The sequence below is a fragment of the Solea senegalensis genome, linkage group LG11, assembly GCF_019176455.1.
Source record: "Solea senegalensis isolate Sse05_10M linkage group LG11, IFAPA_SoseM_1, whole genome shotgun sequence".
NCBI lineage: Eukaryota > Metazoa > Chordata > Actinopteri > Pleuronectiformes > Soleidae > Solea > Solea senegalensis.
Genome location: NC_058031.1, coordinates 2,745,951 through 2,757,217, shown reverse-complemented (window position 1 = coordinate 2,757,217; position 11,267 = coordinate 2,745,951). Strand labels below are relative to the sequence as shown.

Here is an 11,267-nt window from a genome sequence, read left to right as displayed (position 1 = left end):
GTGTAGTTTGAAACACTACACTAGCATTTGTATGTGTACAGTCAATAGGCAACTTTGGGAAGATGATGATGATGATGGTGATGATGTCATCTCTCTCAACGCTGTTGCTCTTGCTTTCGTTGTCACCCTCTTTATTGATGCCATTTTAACTCCTGTTTGGAGTTTGTACCCAGTGCACATATACCTCTGTATTTCTGTGGCAGCATCACAGCGCCACATACAGGCCTGGCGTATATACTGCAGCATTTAGAGTCGTTTTTGGATGTGGCTTTGTGTGTATGAAGACATTTATTTACAATGCTGTGTTTACAGAAAGTCCATAAATGTCTGTAAGTGCATAAAAAAAATGGCAGTTCATATCAGTCAAGTCAGTGAAGTATTGGTAATAATAATAATAATAACGATTAATAATTGGAAAAGAAAATAGTTAAAACAAGATAATGTAATCATTTAAATTACTGTACGTGCTGGGCGTGAATAAAGTGGAGAAAATGACATCAGTCTTTTGCCAAACACTTGTTTTTTCAGCTGTGAAACACATCAGATTATTCTCACTATGACTAACGTGGTCCGTAATAATTTTGAAACCGCATATTTTGTCATGGCCAGAATCCTGTTCAAATTATTGCAAACATCCATAGACAATGATGCTGGATGTGGTTCAGTTGTTGTGTATGATTTTGAGAAAATGATAGTCCATTCATAGTCTGCAAGTAGTAGAGAGAGTTGGGGAATGAGCATTTTCCCATGTTTGCAACAGGAAACTTTGCAGCAGCAGCACTGACACAGGCGAGAGGCACGGCTCAGTGTGGCAGGAGTGTGTTTGGTGTAAGTAATTCAGTTGTAAGGTCAAAGGAAGTTTTCTATTTTGCTGATGTGAATGTTCAGTGTTAAATTAAGTCCAGTGAAATTGTTCTAGGTCGACAACCTAACCAGCAGAGATGTTTTGTTTAGGCAAGACGTTTCTAAAACTGCAGTGTTTCCATCGTAAAAACACTTTCCCATTCCCCTGTGGTAAATTCTTCCACGCTCGCTCACACACACTTTATTTTTTTTATTTTTTTTTGAAGCTTTGACAGGTTTTTGCTTTGTTTGAGTGGAGCAGCAATTACACAGCTATGTTGAGGTCAGGTCTTTCTGGTGAGTCATGTGCTCGTATTCCATCTGCTAACTTGTAAGGTCTTTTTCATGCGAGTGTTTTTCGAGGATGTTACTGTGGCGGTGGTGTGGCAGATGGATTTTATGTCTGTCTGTTTCTCCTCAAGAAAAAGGACAGGGGGTGAAATATGTCCCAAATTTTCTAATAATCATTTTTTTTGTCTGAACTGTATCTTCCTCAGCTGTTTGTTGACATACAAATATGGATAAAGTCGTCTGAGCTGAACATTAAAATGCCTTTGCCCAGAAAACATTTTGATTAAGAATTCATTCAATCGTGTTTTTTTGTGCTGATCATTTTCTGTAATAGTCTTTTTATTAACTCCCTTTGGTGTTCAGTTAAGAAAATTGTGAGCGGAAAATTGAGAGGGTTCATGGATGTTGTGAAGGACATGAAGGACATGAGGACAGTTGGTCTAACAGAAGAGGGCACAGCGGATTATAGGGCGGATAATCCACTGTGGCCCTAAAGGGAGAGTCCCGAAAGAAGATAAATGGAAAATGTATACTTGTTGAAATATTAGAAAGTGTGGATAACCGGTTCCTTGGAATACACACAAGGGACTGTTTGTACTTTCGTGTTGACCTGATATCTTCATTATAGACAGTAACAGACATGTTGGCATTAAATTATTATTAATTTAGTGACTACAATCGATTGTTCTTTTCATGGCTGTATGGACACAGAAATCTGTTGTTGTAGTACAGTGTGCATATGTGGAGCTTTCCAGTCGTCACATCTGATTTGTATTGGATCAGAATTGAATGATGATGTTATAACTGGTTAGTCAGTGTCATGGTGATGGTAATGTGTTATTCTCTATCTAAACCAGGGAAGACATTAGTTTTGGTATGTGCAGCGGAGCTCAATACAAAACACTACAACACCGACTCAGAGGAAACGTATCTTACCAACGTCTTTATGACCAAACAGTACAAAGTTCTCTGCTGCTTCTTTATATTTAAACCTTTTTACATAATCGTCATTTCAGAATAGGAAGTCAACTAAAAGTAAACATTCATTCATTAGATGTCAGAGTGTCAACGTCACATTTTGTAGTAAAAACCTTGGAAGCTCTTCTGTTTGTTTTCACTGGCTCTGGAAATGACAGTAACTCTGAAATATGAGCACACGTCACACCTACAGGATTGTTGTAAAACATGGTCATAAAGAATATTGAATCTCTACGGAGTGGACTTGTGCAAACTTGCTCACGGACAAATGTGGGTAATTGTGTTAGCAGCACTAACATGGATGGGTGAAGACCGATCAATCAGGCAGATTTCTTTTTGTTTTTCCTTTTAATCAATTCTATCGCACCTCGAAGCCTCCCAGTGACTATTCTATTATGTTTTAATAATTACCTGGGAGTAGGAACTGTGGTGCATGAGCAAAGTAGGTTAGGTCCAGTTTCAGTCCAACTCTGGTTTGAATTAACGTTTCGATGCAGTGATCGTTGGACGACTCCCAGCCACGTTATCTGTGGTGTGTTCTGGCTCTGACTTTGAGGAATTAGATTTAATACAGATTTCTTCAGACTAACATGATGTCAGTAGGTATTTTTAAGACTGACAAACACAAAATACAGATTGGCAACACGGACCATATAACTGTTGTTCAGTAAACAGTATGTAAGTTTTAATTTGTGTATCATTTGTAGTTATGAAACTCACATTTTGTCGGACTTTTATAAAAAAGAAAACTAGTCAAACATTGGCATCGGCCGAAAAAACGAATGTTGGTTAACCTTTGACCCAGTTGGCGGAACTTGGAGTGCGTGGAGACGTACAGGTACATGTTAGCAGCAGCGTTAGTCAGGCTCAGCATTGTCACAAACGTACATACGGGTGGTGCAAAGAATGATTTGAGTGGTGCTACGGGTGAGGGACAGCAGTATGAAACTCATGGACACGGTCACGAGCGGCACCACAGATTTGCCGCGCGGGCTTTCTTCACCCTTGTCTCGCCAGTGACGTGAACCCGACTGCTGTGGCACATCAGACGCAGAGTCAGCCCGTTAAGAGTGAGGATGATGAGGGAGGGCAAAGTAAAGGCTTGCAAGGTCTGGAGCCAAAGCAAAGTGTGAATGAAGTGAGATGAAGCCTCGAGGTTGTAAATACACCTGGTGTTTGACCAGTAGTGAGGAATAGCAAAAACATGACTGAAAAAGAAGACGGCTGCGATCGTCCACTCTCGGAGTGCAGATTTTAGTCTTAATTTTCCAAGTGTGGATGGCAACAACGCGCTCAATCGTAAACACGACCACCAGCCGTGTGGAGGCGTGGTGGGCGCCGTAGTTAAAGACGTCTCTCAGGCCACACCAAGGCTCATAACTCCAGAACGAGTCCTGCTGGTGGTAATCGACAGAAAACTCAAGAACGACGATGAAGATCAGAAGCAGGTTGTCAGCCACAGAAATAGCCATCAGATAGAAGGTGCTGGACACGGAGAGCATGCAGTTCTCCTTCCATATGATCATGAGGGTGATGGTGTTGGCTGAGGAAAGGATTTGTGTCAGTTGAGGCATCTTATGTCTCACATCTTCAATATTTCCAAATAGTTAAAAATGATTTGGTATTAAATTAGCCATTTGAATAATCCTTACAGGGGAGGCCCACCGCTGCTAGGACAGGGTGGAAAACGAGTTGCAGTGTCCCCATCCAGTGTGTCATATCCTCATACACAGACAGTGGCGTACACTGCAGGGTCATAGATGTCTCTGAGTTAAATGTGCACATAGTGCTTTAAGGTGGGAGGGCCACTCGCGCCTCATCTCATCAAACAAACCGCTTATTTTTGTTCACATAGTTAAGACAGAAACAAGTTTATTGTTCATTTGTGTAAGGGATTTAAATCAACACTAGTGGCGACACTGCTACGATAATCTTTTTTACTGTCTGTACGGCACATTTATTGTACTCATTAAAGAGCCACAGGTGTTCCAGGGGACTCTGGGTTCCCCAGGCAAAAGGGAATTGAACTGAAATAATCAAATGGTTTGTTTGCCAAGTTAGGGGTCACTGACAGGCACCTTCTGAAAATGCATGGCAGATGTGTGGATGGTGTTTGTGATCAAGGTGCTTGGACGGTTGTGTTCCCGACAGCCTGGGAGCTGCTGAGCTGACTGAAGTTGCTCACCAAATGATTCATCTGGTGATGATCAGGTTCTCAGCCTCAGTTTGACCTTTTTCTCCGGCCCGAGTGTCAAAAGATGCTCTGTTAGTTCTGACCGCATTCGAAAAAGCTTTCATCGACCAATGGATGTGGACTGCAAGGGCTCCATTATTTAAATGTATGTGCTAAAAGATGCTACATGCATACCGGGTCATGCTTACCATGTTCCATGTCCTAAGAGGGTCATTTAGCGTTTCCTCACATGCATGCATAAAAAATACTGGGTCTAATATTCCCCACATGCTGACTCACATTCCATCCACTCGCAGTGATTTCTCACCAGGAAGTCAGCCTCCTTGTGTTTCCATGTATTCTTTGCACCACCAACTGGACTGGGAAGTGTTGCACTAGCCCTGAGTCATTTTGTAGCTCGTAGTGTTCCCCATCACAGAAATGTCAGACCAATTCTAACCCTGGTCCTGTCACTCTCCATGTCTGAAGCTTTATTTTGAACTAAATTAGTTTTAGTTTGCCACTGCTTTGTTACTTCTTGTGTCTGTTCGAGTAGAACTCTTGAACTCCTGACGCCTGTGTCCCGCTTTCTTTTATTCAGTGCAGACAAAGAGCCACTGCTAATTTACGCATGCACGCACATGGCCGTGTCCTTTCATACTAAACAAGAGCCTACATCAGGTCGAGCATTCCACGCTTGCATACTTGAACTCTCCTCGCGTGCTACTAGGGGAAATTTATGGCCACAAGTCCACCCTCGTTATTCTTTGAGCACTGAGTTGGTGCATGTGTGGGTACTGTGGACTTTCTCATATTATAAAAGAACATATCACAAGTTTCCATTTTTATCATCTTCTTCATTGTGTCTTTTGCCTAAAACACGAGGAGCGTATCATGAGGAGTGTGTGCTTGTTTGTGTACTACCATGGAAAGAGCAGGATGACAACATTCATGTCACCGTGTCCCTCGTGGATCTCTGTACTGTAGTGAAGTCCCTTTCCCACCTATGCTCCCATCTCAGGAGGGTACATCTAGAGCGAATGTCTGTTGAATATCCAACCTGAAACTCATTTCACTGCGGTCCTTCTTCATTCATCTCAGCATTAGCTTGGTGCTATGTGCAGTGTATGAAATTGATGAATCTTGTGCTCATTACACAATGCCTGGGGCCCCTTGAGAGTTATGTGACAGCTGCAGATTCGTAAATCCATAACTGTGAATTTGTATTTTTCTGAACCCGTGACTTTTTGAATCGTATTCTCGCGGTTGTTAATTCTCATTCATGTTGAATAAATGTGCCCATCTTTTTGACAGTTATCTTACCCCATATCTTATCCCTGTCAACGTCATGCATAGTATGGCCTCAGCTCGTTAAAAAAATGTACCTGGTACCAAGTAACCATCACCAGTGGGAACGCAAAATTGCCGTGGCAAACATGCCTTAAGTATGACATAAACTTTAAAGTTAAAGTTAACATTAAAGTTAAAGTTAGTTAGTTTAAAGTTAGTTTTTATTAATCCCCTTAGGGACATCAGGAGTATTCAAATAGACTTGTTCCAACTCCATTTGAACACAACATAATTATACAGAGTGTTTGGCGTTTCCTGTGATACTCAAATGCAACTGCCAGGCCGGCGACCAAAACAGAAGCTTGATAAACAACACACAGAAAAGGAGTATGATGTAACTCTCTGCTCAAGACCCTAACCCATGGCAAGTCCCAAGACATGCAAAGCGAACGAGTCAAAAAAGAGCCATAAACTGCACAGTTGTGTCATTCTTTTGCGTCTCTGCCAGGTCTTTGTAGATGTGTTGTTTTGTCTTTGCGGGTGTTTTGCAAGCATTTGCATATCTCTGAAGATAGTTTACATATCTCTGTGGTTCTCTTCGGTCTATTCCTTTAAAATGAAAGAACTATGCCATTGTTTTAGTTGGATGTTTTTCCACAGCAGAGGTATGCGTCTGTCTGGAAAAATAGAAACATATGAAGAGAAAGAAATACATCAACAGATGTGCGCTGGTTGCTGTGTGAGATTTGACATCTGCTGTTGCTGTGGAAACCAAGTTTCTATTATGTATTCTGTGGGGAGGTATATGGCTCATCTGAAAATGTGTTTCATGCCTCCCGCTGCTGCTTGGAGGGTCATGTAAAATTTCATGCATACCGACTTCTTCCCAGGCTTTTTACAGCGATCTTGCTCTGCAAGGTCACCGCGCAGCAGGGGTCCTTGCTCTTCACTGCGTATATCAGCGTTGACGGACGCTGTGAGAGCAACACGGCACTTAAGCATGACTGTGATTACGACACTGGTGCAGAGCTTGCATAAGACTATAGGCCAGTCATTCGGAGAGATGTTTGTAAACATTTGTGAAATCCTGAATTTGGCAATGGCTCAACCGTCAATGTGTGGTGTTGGTATTTACGATGTCATTTTGTTTTTTGGCAGATAATCTTTCACATTATCATTCCTCAATTACATAGGTCTGCAGACATTTTAGTCAACTATAGAAGCAATAAAAAAATATAACTATCCTATTGATTACGGGCATATTTCACCGTCGGAAGATGAACGATGAGTGTCTATAAAACTGGGTCATCTATGTAGCAGAAATGTGAAATAATCTTTGAAGCAAGTGCCTTCTTGGCCAAGGAAGGCAGAAAAATTACATTTTGGCGGACACTGTGTTTACATTCTGGGAATGACGTCTCGTCCCCCTATGGGTGAGTCTAAAAAGTGCGGAACTGGCGTTGTAGTTTTCAAACCTTGAACTGAGGTTTGATCCTCATTTGACTCAGCGTAGGGCAAAATTGGAAAAGGAAAAACAGATTTTTTTTACAACTCAGTGGAAAAAAATACTACTGCTATTCAAGCAATACAAGCCACATGCAAATCGGTGAATTATTCCTTTCACCATTTTCCTCCCTGGGCAAAAAAACAACCAATTTCTGAGGGAACAAGCTCATGTTTTGAGTTGAAACTCTGTGACTGTTGCATGTCTGACACGAGATTATGATATTATGTGTCCCGCCCCCCCCCAACCCCGTCAGGATCACTGAGGATCTGCACAATTTAGAGACCAAAATGATTTAGATGTAGTTACAGAAAATATTCATCTGGTTCATCTGGGGTTTGATGAAATTGGTTAAAAAAAAACAACAACTTGTGAACCAGTATTCGTTTTATATTATGATATACAGATCATTATTCCCACCATATTAAATCAGTGAGCAAAAAAAAATGACTTAAAACAGCATTACATCCGGAACTGACCAAGAGTATATTTTATATCCTCAACAGATGATTATTAGCCAGGGATGGAGCTGAGGCTGAGACTGTGTCACCCTCTGTTGGTCACCGTTCAGCACAGCAGCAACAAATCACAGAGGAGAGCCAGGGGCTGCATTGACGGTTACAATTTACGAGGCAGATTTCAGGAGGCCAATCCATAACATTCCCAAAAGATGTTGGACCTGTGTGAGAGAGGTCACGCCCTGAGGTCACACCAGAGGCCAGACTTTATGATGCTGCCTGTTAAGAACACTTGTGCTTTACAGAGACGTCGCACCAGGTGGAGGAGGTAACTCATGTCCTTCTGTTACCCGTTAAAGTAACTCAATGCCAGAAATACTAAAACACCCGATGTCAGTGTTGTACTGTTATATATTATTCTAGGAAAGTTTTATCAGGTCTTTAATGTGTATTTCAGATCTAATGAATGTCAGTGAAGAAAGACGGCACATGACAAGAACAGTTCCTAAACTACAAATGGTTTGTTTGTGTTATAATGCACAGTTGGAAGAACACTTAAATATAAAATGGTCCGTCAACTGTTTTCAATTTGACCAAATTAAAGTCAAATTTGCACTTAAACAACTAACTAATTCAATTAGGTTCCATTCAGCTTCCTCGCTGCTTTACTGACTTCAAAGCTCAGTATTTCACATGTTCAGGTGTAAAAGTGACAAGTTTACAGGTGCTATATCACACTACCAGCTTCCATATCGTTAAACAATCTAATCTATCTTCCTGTGCACATGTGACTGTGGTATGAATGTCCTCATCTGACTCTCCACGAAAAAAGAGAGATCATTAGATTGAATAATTGGAAATACGTGGAGCATGTTATAAAGTCGCAGTGATGATCTTGTGAATTATAGCTGTCATTTAATGCTGCTGAGACAACTTCCTAAAGTGTGACAGGGTTCTGTTGATTTATGCCCAGAGGAGGAGAAGAAGAAGAAGAAGAAGAAGAAGAAGAAGAAGAAGAAGAAGAAGAAGTATGATGATAGTTAACATCAAAGCAAAAATGTACCACGTATGAGGCGGTGCCTTCTGAGATTTGAGATAAACGTAGTGAACTCATCTCATCCATCACTCTGGCTACAGTTCCTCATCATGCTGAGAGGATTGCTCCGCTCCAAAGGATTACACCATTTGATATTTTTCCTGACCAAAAGTGCTTTAGCACTTCGATTAGAGAACCACAAAAAATAGATAAATGAACGGAAACAAATAAAATACATTTATGACGAAGGCGAGGTTGGGACGGGGACATGCAATATCTAACACACTTTGGTCTTTCTATAAATCTAGAAAGCTTGAGTGCTAAAATACAACATTGTCCTTAATGCTGTTTTGCAAAAAAATGTTATTCTATCCATCCAACTGTGAACAGAACTGTGATACTTGGCAGGCCCTAACTCAGAACAAAAACCCCATTTATCTGTTTTCTGTACATTAACCTTTTAACACCTAAGCCTCAAAATGTCTGTCTAGATATTTTTTTAACCAGAAAATGTCCTGTGAGTAAGAATAACTTTCAATATCTGGCAGTTATTTACAACCTAATACACTATTTCAACATGCAACAATTTAAAGTTAAGAAAAACAAAAAGTTTTAATTTAAAATTTGAACACTATAAAACATATTTAAATTAACATTGTGTGCAAAAACAGGCCAAAAAATGTGAACTATATATGTACAGGCGTTATTACGCTGATCCTCCATCACCGTAATAACCACACGTTGGCTTTGACGTGCAACTTCTCAGCTTTCAGAAACCGTTGGGATTTTTATGATGGCACAAACCATTGCATAATTACGGTAATGCAAAGTGCACTTGTGCAAACGTATCGTCTGCGAGACGCTCTGTGTTAACAGTTAAAAGTTAATCTACTGAAAATCTCAAAGTGTTGTCAGTTATGTGGACTGAAGCCGCGGGAACGCCGGAAAATGTCTGGGAAAATTGGGTGTGGCCATCCCACCACCCCGTTTGTCATTATGTGAATTGTCTGGGGCAAATGCATTCATTCACGAAAACAGAATAATGTCCAAAGAACCTGAAATTTCACTAGGATTCTTACAGAACTTCCAGAAAAGTCCAGAAAAAGTTCTTTCAGACAGTGAACGTCTGAAAACACTCAGACTTCTCACTGAGCATTTGACTGCCAACAGTGAGGAGTAGACTGTCGGTCAAAAAGACAATGAATCCACCTTATTGGTTTATTGCCCACAGTGGATCACCTTTGTCAGGATTCATTCAGGTTTACCACCAAACCACAAAAAATATAAATTGATGACCGTATAATAGTCTTAATTAATTTCCTTGGACACTGATGGTGTTGATACCAGTTTACACTGTCTACACATTACACCGACTGATCTGGAGCTAAACGTGTGAGTGGACTTATTGATGTGTTCCAGATGTTGGCTGCTGTTTTCTATCAGCTGTGGTTCCCCATCCAGTCCTCACTCAGCTGAGCTGATGGTACGATAAATCAGCAACAAGACAAATGTGTGTTGGATTTCTGTATCAACCAATAATTGCCGTTATTAAAGAAAAATGTACATTGGGGAAATGCAGTGGCTTGTTATTCCACCAGCATCAATTAATCATATGCCATCATATGCAGTGTTTTCACTTGCCTCTCCAGACAGCTGAGATTCATCATTGTTTATCATAGAGCTCTTTCAACATTGAAATGATACTTTAGGTGTGAAAAAGGCAAAAGTCGGTCCAGTTCACGCAGATGGATGAAATCAAAACAGCGCAAACAATTCACAGAAAGCCGGTCCCTTCCTTTTTCAAAGCCTCCATTATATTTATATGTAAAATCCATACTGTTCAGTACTTTGACCCCCAGCTATATTGAACACCCTCAGGAAAATCTTGTAGAATCCCAATGGCAGAGGTTAAATTGGGGTCGTTCAGGGGTAAAAGCCATAAAGAAAGGCCACCACCATAAGTAGCCTTCATGTTTTTAAATGGAAAGACAAAGATGAGAAATCAAAGGCCCACATAAAACTGACTCAGACATTTGGGGTCAGTGTCTGCCAACGCAGGAGCTGAATAAATCTGTCTTCAGTTATTTTCAGCTCTGCGTCGCTGCAAAAAAAACATGCCCAGAGTTTTCCTCCAGCACACATTTCATAATGTGATGGGAGACGTAACATGTCCGATCATGTATTTCTTCTTCTCATTAAGGATTTTCAAAGACAAGGGGACGGTGTGATGTGTCGCCTCACCAGAGAGACGGAGTCATAGTCTCTTTTGCAGGAGTGCAATTAGTACATCATGAAACAGGTCAGGTCTCTTATTGTTCCCTGTAACTGTGATACATGTGTTGCACATGTTGAGAACCAGACTAAACTAAAATAAAGAACAAAGGCCATTCTCAGACGCCACGTCACTAACAAACCTCCCCCTCCCCTGCGTGTACCATGTTTGTGTTTTCACAGCACCTGACCGGAGACTGTCACAACCACTGAAGCTGAGCAAAAAGTCCCAGTTCCACTACAGACAAGGCTATGGTGAAATGGCCAACAGGAAAAGGTAGGATATACACCTTTTTTTTATCAATCAATCAATCAATCAATCAATCAATCAATCATAGCTGGAATAAAAGAATAAAAGCAGAAAACTAATGCTTTAAATCTGTAAAAAATGACAGGAATGAACATGGTTGAAATGGTGTAAAA

At 40.8% G+C, this 11,267-nt stretch overlaps 1 protein-coding gene across 1 annotated transcript in view; it reads left to right on the top strand.

Moving 5' to 3' along the window:
- Positions 1 to 7,573: 7,573 nt before the first annotated feature.
- The window catches only part of slc12a5b (solute carrier family 12 member 5b), a 46,051-nt gene continuing 42,357 nt past the window's right edge, over positions 7,574 to 11,267 (top strand). Inside the window, exons 1-3 of the mRNA XM_044038335.1 lie at positions 7,574 to 7,865; positions 10,774 to 10,872; positions 11,028 to 11,121. The gene's annotated coding sequence lies outside the window, so the exon portion shown is untranslated. The remainder of the gene's footprint in view (positions 7,866 to 10,773; positions 10,873 to 11,027; positions 11,122 to 11,267) is intronic.